This window comes from Oncorhynchus gorbuscha, linkage group LG10, assembly GCF_021184085.1.
Source record: "Oncorhynchus gorbuscha isolate QuinsamMale2020 ecotype Even-year linkage group LG10, OgorEven_v1.0, whole genome shotgun sequence".
NCBI lineage: Eukaryota > Metazoa > Chordata > Actinopteri > Salmoniformes > Salmonidae > Oncorhynchus > Oncorhynchus gorbuscha.
In genome coordinates this window covers 9,719,498-9,738,836 of record NC_060182.1, presented here as the reverse complement: position 1 = coordinate 9,738,836, position 19,339 = coordinate 9,719,498, and the positions used below count along the sequence as shown (strand labels likewise).

Sequence of the window (19,339 nt, the reverse complement as noted above, 5' to 3'; positions counted from 1 at the left end):
ACACACACACACACACACACACACACACACACACACACACACACACACACACACACACACACACACACACACACACACACACACACACACACACACACACACACACACACACACACACACACACACACACACACACACACACACACACACACACACACACACACACACACACACACACACACACACACACACACACACACACACACACACACACACTCTCTCTTTCTCTCTCTCTCTCTCTCCTATTCCTTGTCCTGTCTAATCTTTGATGTGGCAAACATACCAATTAAATCATATTTGTTGTGTGAGAGTCTTCTCGGCCCCCTTGAGGGTCTTCTAGGCCCCCTTATTCAAAGGTTTTTGCTTCTCTTCCCAAATTGAATAACGGAAGCAAGAAATATATTAATGTAGGTTTCTGCTGAGAAGAATAAATGTATTTTTTTCCCCACAGGAACAGAGAAGCAAGTGTTCTTTCATCTTTCCTATGTGTACACACGTAAATAATGGGGAGAGAGAAAAACACTTCACTATCTTCTTTGAGTCTAGGTCATCTTGAATTAGTTAATTTATGCAGTTTGTTGCCAAAACATTAGATCATCAGTCCGCTTGGTCCCCAATTCAGAGAATGTACACACACACACACACACACACACACACACACACACACACACACACACACACACACACACACACACACACACACACACACACACACACACACACACACACACACACACACACACACACACACACACACACACACACACACACAACTTTGTCAACAATGTGAACTCTCTGTGCAGCATTCTCCATCATTGCTGGCAGGTGTCCCAGTGGGCAAATACTTTTGCAGCTGTTTTAAATAGCTTCATGTTGATAAGACAGACTGACAATTATGGCGACGATGGGACACAAACGTTCCGGTTCATGAAGGAATGACTCGCTTTAAATCCGATAAACCCAGAGAAACATGGTGACAAACTGTTTGACATCCTTTTTGATAGTTATTTGTTTGTGTATAATGAAATGGTTTAGGATAAGTGTAGCCGCTACTCTCGCTATTGTCAACGACACTGAGTTTGCAAAACATTAGGAACACGGTCCTATTGTTGCGTTGCACCGCTTTTGCTCTCAGAACAGCCTCTATTTGTCGGGTCACGGACTCTAGAAGATGTCAAAGGCCTTCCACTGGAATGCTGGCCCATGTTGATTCCAATGCTTCCCACAGTTGTGTCAAGTTGTCTGAATGTCATTTGAGTGGTGGACCATTATTGATACACATGGGAAACTGTTGAGCGTAAAAAACTCAGCAGCGGTGCAGTTCTTGGCCCAGTCAAACCGGTGTGCCTGGCACGTACTACCATACCCCGTTCAAAGGCACTTAAATATGTTCTCTTTCCCATTAACCCTCTGAATGGCACATATACACAATCCATGTCTCAATTGACTCAAGGCTTAAAAATCCTTCTTTAACCCGTCTCCTCCACTTCATCTACACTGATTTGAAGTGGATTTAACCAGTGACATCAATAAGGGATCATAGGTTTCTCCTGGATTCACCTGGTCAGTCATGGAAAGAGGATAGGATAAGTCACCCCCCTTTAAGAAAGAGCAGGTGTTCCACTGGATGTCATAATGAATTTTGTACATGCAGTGTATATCAGTTGGAAAGAGCAGGTGTTCCTAATGTTTTGTGCACACAGTGTATATCAGTTGGATGCGTCCTTGTGACATTACCTGGTCAGGTGAGAAGCATGAAATGACAACATCATGACATTTTTTTAATCATTCCACAACAAGGTTCTTGTTTGGCAAATTATTTGAGTTGTGCAAATTTGTGTTGATAAAACAAAATGAAACTTTATTTTTCACTTTCACTCTTTTTGACTGTCTTGTGGCACAACAACTAAATAACCTAATCTATCTATGGGGTATGAATGGGTGAACAGATGGTGGACTGGATTTCTTTGTGGCATCTGAAAATGTATCTGATTATAAAAAATGTGAGTCCTGCAACTTTTGTCACAAGGCTTTCATTGTAGAGAGCGGTCTCCTAGCAGCCAGAGATGCATCTTCCAAACTGGGAACTGACCAATAGCGGGATTGTGACCATACCAAATTGGGACGTTATGAGGGGTGAATGAAATACCATGCTTTGGAAGAGATGCAGTATTTACAATATGTAGTCCTAATCTAAAGAAATACCATCGCATATATCCTTAAAAACACAGATATGTATGAAACTGGTACGATTTTTTTGCATCCTTGAAGACAAATTACCGCGTGCTTGTATTATATTGCCAGTGAATGATCTTGAGTTGGTATCTTCCGCGCCAAAGTTGAATTCCCTTACCGATCTACAACCACACCGATATTTACTTTCTATTCCGTTATCATACTCATCTGGAAATCCCTTTCCAGATACATCATTTTACTGTAACTAGCTAGCTAAATAATCGGGAAAGATTATCCTAACAAATTGATAAACCACTCAGAAGCCCATTGTGAGTAAATTATCTACGTTATTTATACGCATTCAAATTCAGCTTGATTAAACCAGAATGAATGGCATAACCTAGGCATGGGTCTCTTTATCTAGAAAGTTGGGTTCCAGAACAATATTATTTTCATGTGATCGTACAACTTTCCCCCAGCAAATTGACTCAAGGGAAACGTGTAAAAGAAGTCCTCATGTGTTGTTGTTCTATGTGATGAAACAGGTGTGTCAGCCAACTGACTTGTGGGACTGGATAGGTGACCTGTGTGTAATAATAATAATAATAATAATAATATATGCCATTTAGCAGACGCTTTTATCCAAAGCGATTTACAGTGTGTCTGGTGGATCACAGAAGTAGGCTAATTCCAAACCTTACTTTATGATGTATTCTATGCGGCTTCTATGCGGCTTCAACCCTTCAATTGTCATATGAATCCTAAATAATTTTCTCAAAGATTGACAGAGCCATGGGGGTCCAAGAAACCCAAAGGTCATCAAAGTTAGATTTTTTTTTATAAAATAAAAAAATCTGGCATCTATCTGAAGACCTATGTTTAATTCCCAGAAATCCGGAGAGAGGTTATGGGCGTTACCTCCACGGAGGGTATTAGGAAGTGGGTAGCTAATGAATGGGGTGTGGGGGACGAGGCTCGGCCTTCTTCTCATTGTTGATTTATTTACTCTCTGGTTTCTGTGTAAGGGCTAAAGTTCCCCTAGGGGAAGGAAGCCAGGATTGGGAGATATTGTCCAGGAAGCAGTGGTCCTTTCCTGTATTGCCCTGGTTGCTTGCTGCTTTTCCTTTGAAATGAAATCAGGACCTTGTCTCAGAGTAAACTAAGTCTTGTGTTGTCATCAGACCTTGTGTTTGTGTCTGAGCCAGAAATCAGGAACAGGGATTTATGTGGCGCCGCATACTGAATGCTGCTCTACTTATGAATGAACGGGCCATTACCGATGCTGCTCTACTTATGAATGAACGGGCCATTACCGATGCTGCTCTACATTTACATTTAAGTCATTTAGCAGACGCTCTTATCCAGAGCGACGTACAAATTGGTGCATTCACCTTATGAACGGGCCATTACCGATGCTGCTCTACTTATGAATGAACGGGCCATTACCGATGCTGCTCTACTTATGAATGAACGGGCCATTACCGATGCTGCTCGCTCAGGTGAAGAAATTAAATAACATGCTTACATGTTAAAATCCATTGGAAAAGTAACCATGGCACATTCCCACCCGGAATACTCCCCTTTTGTTTGCAATCTTGAAAAGCCTGCTGACTACTTCCTCAATAGTGGCGAAACTAGATACCAACGTATGTTTTCTTAACCTTTCTAAGAATGTTTTAGGATCCCCCACAGCAAAGCTTTATTACATCATGGTACACACAGACAAGTTCTAGCACTGCATCGATATGGATGTTCTTTAGAATTCAGTATTAGCAGAGCACTAAACTGAGTCACCAGCATCCCCCTCACACTTCAATCCCACTGGGTGTTTGAGTCATTTTCCCCAGGAAGTTGGATTTGCACGCTCACTTGTTTTTTTAAAGAGAGAAGTCAATTGTTGTACTTTATTTTGTAGTGCGTTTTATCAACAGGTGTATCCCTCTCCACACGTATCTCTGCTCTGTCGGCCACAAATCCAGACAGATTTATGTCAGGGGTGTTATGGGTAACGTTACAGTTAGTCTGGTAAAAAAAGCATGAGCTGACGCACGACCAACGTTTAGTAGAGGTGCTGACTAACGGAGAGTAAACTGTAGAAAAAGAAAGTCACACACTATACATGCTCCTGTCCCACACTATACATGCTCCTGTCCCACACTATACATGCTCCTGTCCCACACTATACATTCTCCTGTCCCACACTATACATGCTCCTGTCCCACACTATACATGCTCCTGTCCCACACTATACATGCTCCTGTCCCACACTATACATGCTCCTGTCCCACACTATACATTTTCCTGTCCCACACTATACATGCTCCTGTCCCACACTATACATGCTCTTGTCCCACACTATACATGCTCCTGTCCCAACATTATTTAATGGGTAAACCTAAACAACGTTGTTTAATGGGTAAACCTAAACAACGTTATTTAATGGGTAAACCTAACCAACATTATTTAATGGGTAAACCTAAACAACGTTATTTAATGGGTAAACCTAAACAACGTTATTTAATGGGTAAACTTAAACCTAAACAACGTTATTTAATGGGTAAACCTAACCAACGTTATTTAATGGGTAAACCTAACCAACGTTATTTAATGGGTAAACCTAACCAACGTTATTTAATGGGTAAACCTAACCAACGTTATTTAATGGGTAAACCTAACCAACGTTATTTAATGGGTAAACCTAAACAACGTTATTTAATGGGTAAACCTAAACAACGTTATATAATGGGTAAACCTAAACAACGTTGTTTAATGGGTAAACCTAAACAACGTTGTTTAATGGGTAAACCTAAACAACGTTATTTAATGGGTAAACCTAACCAACGTTATTTAATGGGTAAACCTAACCAACGTTATTTAATGGGTAAACCTAAACAACGTTATTTAATGGGTAAACCTAACCAACGTTATTTAATGGGTAAACCTAACCAACGTTATTTAATGGGTAAACCTAAACAACGTTATTTAATGGGTAAACCTAACCAACGTTATTTAATGGGTAAACCTAAACAACGTTATTTAATGGGTAAACCTAAACAACATTATTTAATGGGTAAACCTAACCAACGTTTCAACAGTGCATTGAATAGCCACACAAATATAATGACATGTTGTCTTTGGGGTTACATTGTCTACCAGACCAGATTGCATAATATCAACATGTAATTAACAATCTGGGTTAGTGCAGTTATTACACTTCTTGTTTGGAACCGCACCAGATGACCTTCTGGCCTATGAGCTCAGACTTGATTAAAAAAGAGACGACATCAAATTGTAATTTACTAAAACGCCATTCTCTGCTCCAATTTACATAGCAGGAAAGGGATGTAGTAGACTATCAGAAAGAGTTTTGGGTGGTTTGTCTGTTATTGGGATGGGATAGGACAACTCCCACATTGCTGGTGGGGTAATAGTTTTGGGTGGTTTGTCTGTTATTGGGATGGGATAGGACAACTCCCACATTGCTGGTGGGGTAATAGTTTTGGGTGGTTTGTCTGTTATTGGGATGGGATAGGACAACTCCCACATTGCTGGTGGGGTAATAGTTTTGGGTGGTTTGTTTGTTATTGGGATGGGATAGGACAACTCCCACATTGCTGGTGGGGTAATAGTTTTGGGTGGTTTGTCTGTTATTGGGATGGGATAGGACAACTCCCACATTGCTGGTGGGGTAATAGTTTTGGGTGGTTTGTCTGTTATTGGGATGGGATAGGACAACTCCCACATTGCTGGTGGGGTAATAGTTTTGGGTGGTTTGTTTGTTATTGGGATGGGATAGGACAACTCCCACATTGCTGGTGGGGTAATAGTTTTGGGTGGTTTGTTTGTTATTGGGATGGGATAGGACAACTCCCACATTGCTGGTGGGGTAATAGTTTTGGGTGGTTTGTCTCTTTTGGGGATGGGATAGGACAACTCCCACATTGCTGGTGGGGTAATAGTTTTGGGTGGTTTGTCTGTTTTTGGGATGGGATGGGATAGGACAACTCCCACATTGCTGGTGGGGTAATAGTTTTGGGTGGTTTGTCTCTTTTTGGGATGGGATGGGACAACTCCCACATTGCTGGTGGGGTAATAGTTTTGGGTGGTTTGTCTGTTTTTGGGATGGGATGGGATGGGACAACTCCCACATTGCTGGTGGGGTAATAGTTTTGGGTGGTTTGTCTGTTTTTGGGATGGGATGGGATGGGACAACTCCCACATTGCTGGTGGGGTAATAGTTTTGGGTGGTTTGTCTCTTTTGGGGATGGGATGGGACAACTCCCACATTGCTGGTGGGGTAATAGTTTTGGGTGGTTTGTCTGTTTTTGGGATGGGATGGGATAGGACAACTCCCACATTGCTGGTGGGGTAATAGTTTTGGGTGGTTTGTCTGTTTTTTGGGATGGGATGGGATAGGACAACTCCCACATTGCTGGTGGGGTAATAGTTTTGGGTGGTTTGTCTGTTATTGGGATGGGATGGGATAGGACAACTCCCACATTGCTGGTGGGGTAATAGTTTTGGGTGGTTTGTCTGTTATTGGGATGGGATGGGATAGGACAACTCCCACATTGCTGGTGGGGTAATAGTTTTGGGTGGTTTGTCTGTTATTGGGATGGGATAGGACAACTCCCACATTGCTGGTGGGGTAATAGTTTTGGGTGGTTTGTTTGTTATTGGGATGGGATAGGACAACTCCCACATTGCTGGTGGGGTAATAGTTTTGGGTGGTTTGTTTGTTATTGGGATGGGATAGGACAACTCCCACATTGCTGGTGGGGTAATAGTTTTGGGTGGTTTGTCTCTTTTGGGGATGGGATAGGACAACTCCCACATTGCTGGTGGGGTAATAGTTTTGGGTGGTTTGTCTGTTTTTGGGATGGGATGGGATAGGACAACTCCCACATTGCTGGTGGGGTAATAGTTTTGGGTGGTTTGTCTCTTTTTGGGATGGGATGGGACAACTCCCACATTGCTGGTGGGGTAATAGTTTTGGGTGGTTTGTCTGTTTTTGGGATGGGATGGGATGGGACAACTCCCACATTGCTGGTGGGGTAATAGTTTTGGGTGGTTTGTCTGTTTTTGGGATGGGATGGGATGGGACAACTCCCACATTGCTGGTGGGGTAATAGTTTTGGGTGGTTTGTCTGTTATTGGGATGGGATGGGATAGGACAACTCCCACATTGCTGGTGGGGTAATAGTTTTGGGTGGTTTGTCTGTTATTGGGATGGGATGGGATAGGACAACTCCCACATTGCTGGTGGGGTAATAGTTTTGGGTGGTTTGTCTGTTATTGGGATGGGATAGGACAACTCCCACATTGCTGGTGGGGTAATAGTTTTGGGTGGTTTGTCTGTTATTGGGATGGGATAGGACAACTCCCACATTGCTGGTGGGGTAATAGTTTTGGGTGGTTTGTTTGTTATTGGGATGGGATAGGACAACTCCCACATTGCTGGTGGGGTAATAGTTTTGGGTGGTTTGTCTCTTTTGGGGATGGGATAGGACAACTCCCACATTGCTGGTGGGGTAATAGTTTTGGGTGGTTTGTCTGTTTTTGGGATGGGATGGGATAGGACAACTCCCACATTGCTGGTGGGGTAATAGTTTTGGGTGGTTTGTCTCTTTTTGGGATGGGATGGGACAACTCCCACATTGCTGGTGGGGTAATAGTTTTGGGTGGTTTGTCTGTTTTTGGGATGGGATGGGATGGGACAACTCCCACATTGCTGGTGGGGTAATAGTTTTGGGTGGTTTGTCTGTTTTTGGGATGGGATGGGATGGGACAACTCCCACATTGCTGGTGGGGTAATAGTTTTGGGTGGTTTGTCTCTTTTGGGGATGGGATGGGACAACTCCCACATTGCTGGTGGGGTAATAGTTTTGGGTGGTTTGTCTGTTTTTTGGGATGGGATGGGATAGGACAACTCCCACATTGCTGGTGGGGTAATAGTTTTGGGTGGTTTGTCTGTTATTGGGATGGGATGGGATAGGACAACTCCCACATTGCTGGTGGGGTAATAGTTTTGGGTGGTTTGTCTGTTATTGGGATGGGATGGGATAGGACAACTCCCACATTGCTGGTGGGGTAATAGTTTTGGGTGGTTTGTCTGTTATTGGGATGGGATGGAATGGGACAACTCCCACATTGCTGGTGGGGTAATAGTTTTGGGTGGTTTGTCTGTTTTTGGGATGGGATGGGACAACTCCCACATTGCTGGTGGGGTAATAGTTTTGGGTGGTTTGTCTCTTTTTGGGATGGGATGGGACAACTCCCACATTGCTGGTGGGGTAATAGTTTTGGGTGGTTTGTCTGTTTTTGGGATGGGATGGGATAGGACAACTCCCACATTGCTGGTGGGGTAATAGTTTTGGGTGGTTTGTCTCTTTTTGGGATGGGATGGGACAACTCCCACATTGCTGGTGGGGTAATAGTTTTGGGTGGTTTGTCTGTTTTGGGATGGGATGGGACAACTCCCACATTGCTGGTGGGGTAATAGTTTTGGGTGGTTTGTCTGTTTTTGGGATGGGATGGGATGGGACAACTCCCACATTGCTGGTGGGGTAATAGTTTTGGGTGGTTTGTCTCTTTTGGGGATGGGATGGGACAACTCCCACATTGCTGGTGGGGTAATAGTTTTGGGTGGTTTGTCTGTTTTTGGGATGGGATGGGATAGGACAACTCCCACATTGCTGGTGGGGTAATAGTTTTGGGTGGTTTGTCTGTTTTTTGGGATGGGATGGGATAGGACAACTCCCACATTGCTGGTGGGGTAATAGTTTTGGGTGGTTTGTCTGTTATTGGGATGGGATGGGATAGGACAACTCCCACATTGCTGGTGGGGTAATAGTTTTGGGTGGTTTGTCTGTTATTGGGATGGGATGGAATGGGACAACTCCCACATTGCTGGTGGGGTAATAGTTTTGGGTGGTTTGTCTGTTTTTGGGATGGGGGATGGGACAACTCCCACATTGCTGGTGGGGTAATAGTTTTGGGTGGTTTGTCTCTTTTTGGGATGGGATGGGACAACTCCCACATTGCTGGTGGGGTAATAGTTTTGGGTGGTTTGTCTGTTTTTGGGATGGGATGGGATAGGACAACTCCCACATTGCTGGTGGGGTAATAGTTTTGGGTGGTTTGTCTGTTATTGGGATGGGATGGAATGGGACAACTCCCACATTGCTGGTGGGGTAATAGTTTTGGGTGGTTTGTCTGTTTTTGGGATGGGATGGGACAACTCCCACATTGCTGGTGGGGTAATAGTTTTGGGTGGTTTGTCTGTTTTTGGGATGGGATAGGACAACTCCCACATTGCTGGTGGGGTAATAGTTTTGGGTGGTTTGTCTGTTTTTGGGATGGGATGGGATGGGACAACTCCCACATTGCTGGTGGGGTAATAGTTTTGGGTGGTTTGTCTGTTTTTTGGGATGGGATGGGATAGGACAACTCCCACATTGCTGGTGGGGTAATAGTTTTGGGTGGTTTGTCTGTTATTGGGATGGGATGGGATAGGACAACTCCCACATTGCTGGTGGGGTAATAGTTTTGGGTGGTTTGTCTGTTATTGGGATGGGATGGGATAGGACAACTCCCACATTGCTGGTGGGGTAATAGTTTTGGGTGGTTTGTCTGTTATTGGGATGGGATGGAATGGGACAACTCCCACATTGCTGGTGGGGTAATAGTTTTGGGTGGTTTGTCTGTTTTTGGGATGGGATGGGACAACTCCCACATTGCTGGTGGGGTAATAGTTTTGGGTGGTTTGTCTCTTTTTGGGATGGGATGGGACAACTCCCACATTGCTGGTGGGGTAATAGTTTTGGGTGGTTTGTCTGTTTTTGGGATGGGATGGGATAGGACAACTCCCACATTGCTGGTGGGGTAATAGTTTTGGGTGGTTTGTCTCTTTTTGGGATGGGATGGGACAACTCCCACATTGCTGGTGGTGTAATAGTTTTGGGTGGTTTGTCTGTTTTTGGGATGGGATGGGACAACTCCCACATTGCTGGTGGGGTAATAGTTTTGGGTGGTTTGTCTGTTTTTGGGATGGGATGGGATGGGACAACTCCCACATTGCTGGTGGGGTAATAGTTTTGGGTGGTTTGTCTCTTTTGGGGATGGGATGGGACAACTCCCACATTGCTGGTGGGGTAATAGTTTTGGGTGGTTTGTCTGTTTTTGGGATGGGATGGGATAGGACAACTCCCACATTGCTGGTGGGGTAATAGTTTTGGGTGGTTTGTCTGTTTTTTGGGATGGGATGGGATAGGACAACTCCCACATTGCTGGTGGGGTAATAGTTTTGGGTGGTTTGTCTGTTATTGGGATGGGATGGGATAGGACAACTCCCACATTGCTGGTGGGGTAATAGTTTTGGGTGGTTTGTCTGTTATTGGGATGGGATGGGATAGGACAACTCCCACATTGCTGGTGGGGTAATAGTTTTGGGTGGTTTGTCTGTTATTGGGATGGGATGGAATGGGACAACTCCCACATTGCTGGTGGGGTAATAGTTTTGGGTGGTTTGTCTGTTTTTGGGATGGGATGGGACAACTCCCACATTGCTGGTGGGGTAATAGTTTTGGGTGGTTTGTCTCTTTTTGGGATGGGATGGGACAACTCCCACATTGCTGGTGGGGTAATAGTTTTGGGTGGTTTGTCTCTTTTTGGGATGGGATGGGACAACTCCCACATTGCTGGTGGGGTAATAGTTTTGGGTGGTTTGTCTGTTTTTGGGATGGGATGGGATAGGACAACTCCCACATTGCTGGTGGGGTAATAGTTTTGGGTGGTTTGTCTGTTATTGGGATGGGATGGAATGGGACAACTCCCACATTGCTGGTGGGGTAATAGTTTTGGGTGGTTTGTCTGTTTTTGGGATGGGATGGGACAACTCCCACATTGCTGGTGGGGTAATAGTTTTGGGTGGTTTGTCTGTTTTTGGGATGGGATAGGACAACTCCCACATTGCTGGTGGGGTAATAGTTTTGGGTGGTTTGTCTGTTTTTGGGATGGGATGGGATGGGACAACTCCCACATTGCTGGTGGGGTAATAGTTTTGGGTGGTTTGTCTGTTTTTGGGATGGGATGGGATGGGACAACTCCCACATTGCTGGTGGGGTAATAGTTTTGTAAAGATGTTAGTCCGTTCCCTCGGGCTGACTGGATGTCAGGTTGCCCTGTTCTCTGACTTATTCTGCTTGTTGTCAGTGCTGTTACTGACTGTCTGTTGCTGACTGTCTGTTACTGACTGTCTGTTACTGACTGACTGTCTGCTGCTGACTATCTGCTGCTGACTGTCTGCTGCTGACTGTCTGTTGCTGACTGTCTGCTGCTGACTGTCTGTTACTGACGGTCTGTTACTGACTGTCTGCTGCTGACTGTCTGTTACTGACTGTCTGTTGCTGACTGTCTGCTGCTGACTATCTGTTGCTGACTGTCTGACTTATCTACCATGTGATGAGATCGGCTTACGTTGCCAGCCAAGTAATCTACCAGTCCACACACCACCTCCACAGCATTATGCAACTTTATTTAAACCAAACTGTCAGATTTAAATAACAGATTGTTAGTGAGCGTATGCACTCACTCACGCCATGCCACTCGTAAAACATCCATACAAACACCCAACGCCGCCCTTTCCAAATGACTTGTTGTGATCACTGTGGGGTCTGATGACCCCTCACCCTCCCAATAGGAACACTTTTGGAATTGGGTCAGACTGACTCTCTGCATGTGAGGGCACTTGACACTGAGCTGAGGCAGGGTAAAAAACGTGTGGGGCCAGTGCATCTCGTCAGTCACTAGTAACTTCTCAGCGCATATTTGCATTCCAGTTCAACATTTACCTGCTCTATCGCAATCTACCATTGAAAACCATTGAAGACTATGTGTGGAAAAGTCATACTATTTTGTATTTGAGCAATATGATTTACTGTTCATTCAAGCAGCACCACGCTACCAAGAGCCACAACTTCTCGAGCATGCGAACAGTACAGAATTTGATACTTAACACCAATGATTTATATATACGCTAGATGATCGATAGAGGGGCGCTGTGTCAAAGCCGCCGTGCCTCCATCTTGGCACTCCCTCACGTTGGAAAGAATTTTTACATTTTGCCCTTTTTTTAAATTTCAACTTTATTTAACCAGGTAGGCTAGTTGAGAACACCTTTATTTAACCAGGTAGGCTAGTTGAGAACACCTTTATTTAACCAGGTAGGCTAGTTGAGAACACCTTTATTTAACTGGGTGGGCTAGTTGAGAACACCTTTATTTAACCGGGTAGGCTAGTTGAGAACACCTTTATTTAACCAGGTGGGCTAGTTGAGAACACCTTTATTTAACCAGGTGGGCTAGTTGAGAACACCTTTATTTAACCAGGTAGGCTAGTTGAGAACACCTTTATTTAACCAGGTGGGCTAGTTGAGAACACCTTTATTTAACCAGGTGGGCTAGATGAGAACACCTTTATTTAACCAGGTGGGCTAGTTGAGAACACCTTTATTTAACCAGGTAGGCTAGTTGAGAACACCTTTATTTAACCAGGTAGGCTAGTTGAGAACACCTTTATTTAACCAGGTAGGCTAGTTGAGAACACCTTTATTTAACCAGGTAGGCTAGTTGAGAACACCTTTATTTAACCGGGTGGGCTAGTTGAGAACACCTTTATTTAACCGGTAGGCTAGTTGAGAACACCTTTATTTAACCAGGTGGGCTAGTTGAGAACACCTTTATTTAACCAGGTGGGCTAGTTGAGAACACCTTTATTTAACCAGGTGGGCTAGTTGAGAACACCTTTATTTAACCAGGTAGGCTAGTTGAGAACACCTTTATTTAACCAGGTAGGCTAGTTGAGAACACCTTTATTTAACCAGGTGGGCTAGTTGAGAACACCTTTATTTAACCAGGTGGGCTAGATGAGAACACCTTTATTTAACCAGGTGGGCTAGTTGAGAACACCTTTATTTAACCAGGTAGGCTAGTTGAGAACACCTTTATTTAACCAGGTAGGCTAGTTGAGAACACCTTTATTTAACCAGGTGGGCTAGTTGAGAACACCTTTATTTAACCAGGTGGGCTAGTTGAGAACACCTTTATTTAACCAGGTGGGCTAGTTGAGAACACCTTTATTTAACCGGGTAGGCTAGTTGAGAACACCTTTATTTAACCAGGTAGGCTAGTTGAGAACTGCGACCTGGCCAAGATAAAGCAAAGCATTTGCCACATTTATTAAAATAAAGACACCTTAATGCATACTTTTAAATTATACTATGTTATCTAAACATAAAATGAAAAAATATATAAAAATATTATTTTATATATATATTTTTTTCTGTCTGTGAAACATTGAATTGAAATAGTGTAGAATTCCATTCATTCCTATGGAGGACTGCTCTTCCTGGGGAGTGCCAATATGGCCGACCAATGGCTTCAAAGCATCTCAATGGCCAACACATAGGCATCAGCAATCCAGGCTTTATATAAATTGTTGGTTCACACAGCACATGCAAACTGTCCTCCACTGAGCAAAAAGAATCGCCCCTCAATCTATTCGCTGAGATGATTTATTTTAGAGAAAATGATTTACAAAAGTAAACCGTAAAAGTGTTGATAGTCTACAAAATTAAAGCTACAAAAATACACTTCAACATTTGTTTTGGCTAGCTTACTGTACCCCGGCAGGGTAGCCTAGTGGTTAGAGCGTTGGGCTAGTAACCGGAAAGTTGCAAGTTCAAATCCCAGAGCTGACAAGGCTACAAATCTGTTCGTTCTGCCCCTGAACAGGCAGTTAACCCATAGACCATCATTGAAAATAAGAATTTGTTCTTAACTGACTTGCCTAGTTAAATAAAGGTAAAATAAAAATAAATATCTTTCAGAACACAATTGTCTTAAAGGGGCAGTGTCCTATTTTGAAAACAACTCTCTAAATGACAATTTTACAAAAATGTATGCAATTAAATAATACACTAATATACCACCCCACTCAGTTTGAAGTTGTCTTTGCATCTCTCTTTTCTTGCATCAGAGGTAAGCCAAACAGAAGTTAGGAGTATGGTAGTGATGGTGACATGCCTACATGGATAGCTAAAGCTTTGACTCTGAAGCACAAGATAACAGAGGGTAATTTTGTGCTGGCTTTTGCCATCTACAGAATAATAACAAATAAATCAATGCTGTTTTCAGTTATGCATTGAAGATGATTTTGTGTGGAAAACGAGTCACAGGTACAGTTACATTTCCCCTTGTCTTGATCATTTTTTCAGGTCTTGCGTTTCTAGGTGCACGTTTTCCCCTTTGCCTCCCTTTGCAGTGTTTTAACTTGCGACTCGTGATGTTATGTGTCAGAACAAGATGCTAGAGGCCGTGCCAACTTCGACCAAGATCACAATCATTCACCGACACTAGGGACAGACAGACTTCTCTTGTCTGATTCTCTGGTGTTTTGAAATGCTGTTCAGCTCCAGGTCTGTGAGGAATGTGTGCAGGATCTCTCGTGTCTGCTCTGCTCTCCACCTTCCAAAGACAATCCTCCAGATGGAGGCTGAGACCTTCCCTTCGTTCATTACCAAAGGGACCGTTGACCAACTGAGCTGTGTGTTTAAACAGTGAGCTGTGTGTTTAAACAGTGAGTTGTGTGTTTAAACAGTGAGCTGTGTGTTTAAACAGTGAGCTGTGTGCTTAAACAGTGAGCTGTGTGTTTAAACAGTGAGCTGTGTGTTTAAACAGTGAGCTGTGTGTTTAAACAGTGAGCTGTGTGTTTAAACAGTGAGCTGTGTGTTTAAACAGTGAACTGTGTGTTTTAAACAGTGAGCTGTGTGAGCTGCTCTGTGTTATTGGTTCCCGCGGTGTCTCCTGGGTTCGAAGTGGGAGTCGGACCGTTAGGGTAGTAAAACTGAGAGGTAGGCAGGGAGTCAACTCTCCATGGCAACTATTCACGTCTTCACGTGAACTTGTGCTATTGTGCAAAGTATCTCTTCACTTGGTGTTTTGGCTCTATTTGTGCCAGACTCTTTGTAGAGTTTTATCTCTCAAAAGAAAGGTCATACTGTAATCAACTGGCAGTGTGCTGCTGTTAGAATACCTGTGCCTGTTCACCTTGTGGGTCTGTTGCAGTTCATTGACCCTGATAAGCTAACTGAAAGACAGTTGAATTTGAACTGTAGTGTATCATAGGCAAATGTACAATGAATGCAAATGTGAGTAGATAACAAGGTACTGTGGTGCCATTTAGTTAGCTGGATAGAGACTGTGGGCCATTTAGTTAGCTGGATAGAGACTGTGGTGCCATTTAGTTAGCTGGATAGAGACTGTGGTGCCATTTAGTTAGCTGGATAGAGACTGTGGTGCCATTTAGTTAGCTGGATAGAGACTGTGGGCCATTTAGTTAGCTGGATAGAGACTGTGGGCCATTTAGTTACCTGGATAGAGACTGTGGGCCATTTAGTTAGCTGGATAGAGACTGTGGGCCATTTAGTTACCTGGATAGAGACTGTGGGCCATTTAGTTACCTGGATAGAGACTGTGGGCCATTTAGTTAGCTGGATAGAGACTGTGGGCCATTTAGTTAGCTGGATAGAGACTGTGGGCCATTTAGTTAGCTGGATAGAGACTGTGGGCCATTTAGTTACCTGGATAGAGACTGTGGGCCATTTAGTTAGCTGGATAGAGACTGTGGGCCATTTAGTTAGCTGGATAGAGACTGTGGGCCATTTAGTTAGCTGGATAGAGACTGTGGGCCATTTAGTTAGCTGGATAGAGACTGTGGGCCATTTAGTTAGCTGGATAGAGACTGTGGGCCATTTAGTTAGCTGGATAGAGACTGTGGGCCATTTAGTTACCTGGATAGAGACTGTGGGCCATTTAGTTAGCTGGATAGAGACTGTGGGCCATTTAGTTAGCTGGATAGAGACTGTGGGCCATTTAGTTAGCTGGATAGAGACTGTGGGCCATTTAGTTAGCTGGATAGAGACTGTGGGCCATTTAGTTAGCTGGATAGAGACTGTGGGCCATTTAGTTAGCTGGATAGAGACTGTGGGCCATTTAGTTAGCTGGATAGAGACTGTGGGGCCATTTAGTTAGCTGGATAGAGACTGTGGGCCATTTAGTTAGCTGGATAGAGGCTGTGGGCCATTTAGTTAGCTGGATAGAGACTGTGGGCCATTTAGTTAGCTGGATAGAGGCTGTGGGCCATTTAGTTAGCTGGATAGAGACTGTGGGCCATTTAGTTAGCTGGATAGAGACTGTGGGGCCATTTAGTTAGCTGGATAGAGACTGTGGGGCCATTTAGTTAGCTGGATAGAGACTGTGGGCCATTTAGTTAGCTGGATAGAGACTGTGGGCCATTTAGTTAGCTGGATAGAGACTGTGGGGCCATTTAGTTAGCTGGATAGAGGCTGTGGGCCATTTAGTTAGCTGGATAGAGACTGTGGGGCCATTTAGTTAGCTGGATAGAGGCTGTGGGCCATTTAGTTAGCTGGATAGAGACTGTGGGGCCATTTAGTTAGCTGGATAGAGGCTGTGGGCCATTTAGTTAGCTGGATAGAGACTGTGTTTAGTTAGCTGGATAGAGGCTGTGGGCCATTTAGTTAGCTGGATAGAGACTGTGGGGCCATTTAGTTAGCTGGATAGAGACTGTGGGGCCATTTAGTTAGCTGGATAGAGACTGTGGGCCATTTAGTTAGCTGGATAGAGACTGTGGGGCCATTTAGTTAGCTGGATAGAGACTGTGGGTCATTTAGTTAGCTGGATAGAGACTGTGGGGCCATTTAGTTAGCTGGATAGAGACTGTGGGGCCATTTAGTTAGCTGGATAGAGACTGTGGGGCCATTTAGTTAGCTGGATAGAGACTGTGGGCCATTTAGTTAGCTGGATAGAGACTGTGGGCCATTTAGTTAGCTGGATAGAGACTGTGGGGCCATTTAGTTAGCTGGATAGAGACTGTGGGCCATTTAGTTAGCTGGATAGAGACTGTGGGCCATTTAGTTAGCTGGATAGAGACTGTGGGGCCATTTAGTTAGCTGGATAGAGACTGTGGGCCATTTAGTTAGCTGGATAGAGACTGTGGGGCCATTTAGTTAGCTGGATAGAGGCTGTGGGCCATTTAGTTAGCTGGATAGAGACTGTGGGGCCATTTAGTTAGCTGGATAGAGACTGTGGGGCCATTTAGTTAGCTGGATAGAGACTGTGGGGCCATTTAGTTAGCTGGATAGAGACTGTGGGGCCATTTAGTTAGCTGGATAGAGACTGTGGGGCCATTTAGTTAGCTGGATAGAGACTGTGGGGCCATTTAGTTAGCTGGATAGAGACTGTGGGGCCATTTAGTTAGCTGGATAGAGACTGTGGGGACATTTAGTTAGCTGGATAGAGACTGTGGGGCCATTTAGTTAGCTGGATAGAGACTGTGGGGCCATTTAGTTAGCTGGATAGAGGCTGTGGGCCATTTAGTTAGCTGGATAGAGGCTGTGGGGCCATTTAGTTCGCTGGATAGAGACTGTAGTGCCATTTTGTTCGCTGGATAGAGGCTGTGGGGCCATTTAGTTCGCTGCATAGAGGCTGTGGGGCCATTTAGTTAGCTGGATAGAGACTGTGGGGCCATTTAGTTAGCTGGATAGAGACTGTGGGGCCATTTAGTTGTGTGTGTGTGTTTGAGCCCAGAGGTCAGGCTCAGGGACAGTCCAAATTGAAGTGTCATTGCAAAAATAAAATGTCCACGACTCTCCCCTTGTTCTGTGAAGGGAATTGAAGAATTGCACAACCTCCCCTTGTTCTGTGAACGGATTGAAGAATTGCACAACCTCCCCTTGTTCTGTGAAGGGAATTGAAGAATTGCACAACCTCCCCTTGTTCTGTGAAGGGGATTGAAGAATTGCACAACCTCCCCTTGTTCTGTGAAGGGAATTGAAGAATTGCACAACCTCCCCTTGTTCTGGGAAGGGAATTGAAGAATTGCACAACCTCCCCTTGTTCTGTGAACGGATTGAAGAATTGCACAACCTCCCCTTGTTCTGTGAAGGGAATTGAAGAATTGCACAACCTCCCCTTGTTCTGTGAAGGGGATTGAAGAATTGCACAACCTCCCCTTGTTCTGTGAAGGGAATTGAAGAATTGCACAACCTCCCCTTGTTCTGGGAAGGGAATTGAAGAATTGCACAACCTCCCCTTGTTCTGTGAAGGGAATTGAAGAATTGCACAACCTCCCCTTGTTCTGGGAAGGGAATTGAAGAATTGCACAACCTCCCCTTGTTCTGTGAAGGGAATTGAAGAATTGCACAACCTCCCCTTGTTCTGTGAATGGAATTGAAGAATTGCACAACCTCCCCTTGTTCTGGGAATGGAATTGAAGAATTGCACAACCTCCCCTTCTTCTGTGAAGGGAATTGAAGAATTGCACAACCTCCCCTTGTTCTGTGAATATAATTAACTCAAAATAATATTTACATCAACAAATAACAGTAGCTGTAGGAACCCTGTGTTTACAAACATGGATTTCCACTCTGCCACTTCAGGATGCTTTTGTGGCACAGTCGATGCCAGGCAGGGCTACGGGCCAGAAGGTTGATGCCAGGCAGGGCTACGGACCAGAAGGTTGATGCCAGGCAGGGCTACGGGCCAGAAGGTTGATGCCAGGCAGGGCTACGGGCCAGAAGGTTGATGCCAGGCAGGGACCAGAAGGTTGATACCAGGACCAGAAGGTTGATGCCAGGCAGGGCTACGGGCCAGAAGGTTGATGCCAGGCAGGGCTACGGGCCAGAAGGTTGATGCCAGGCAGGGCTACGGGCCAGAAGGTTGATGCCAGGCAGGGCTACGGGTCAGAAGGTTGATGCCAGGCAGGGCTACGGGCCAGAAGGTTGATGCCAGGCAGGGCTACGGGCCAGAAGGTTGATGCCAGGCAGGGCTACGGGCCAGAAGGTTGATGCCAGGCAGGGCTACGGGCCAGAAGGTTGATGCCAGGCAGGGCTACGGGCCAGAAGGTTGATGCCAGGCAGGGCTACGGGCCAGAAGGTTGATGCCAGGCAGGGCTACGGGCCAGAAGGTTGATGCCAGGCAGGGCTACGGGCCAGAAGGTTGATGCCAGGCAGGGCTACGGGCCAGAAGGTTGATGCCAGGCAGGGCTACGGGCCAGAAGGTTGATGCCAGGCAGGGCTACGGGCCAG

General features: G+C 44.8%; 1 protein-coding gene across 1 annotated transcript in view; it reads left to right on the top strand.

Moving 5' to 3' along the window:
• The first annotated feature begins 2,390 nt into the window (after positions 1–2,390).
• LOC124045519 (protein FAM110A-like) overlaps positions 2,391–19,339 on the top strand; it is a 35,351-nt gene continuing 18,402 nt past the window's right edge. The window contains exon 1 of the mRNA XM_046364864.1: positions 2,391–2,504. The gene's annotated coding sequence lies outside the window, so the exon portion shown is untranslated. The remainder of the gene's footprint in view (positions 2,505–19,339) is intronic.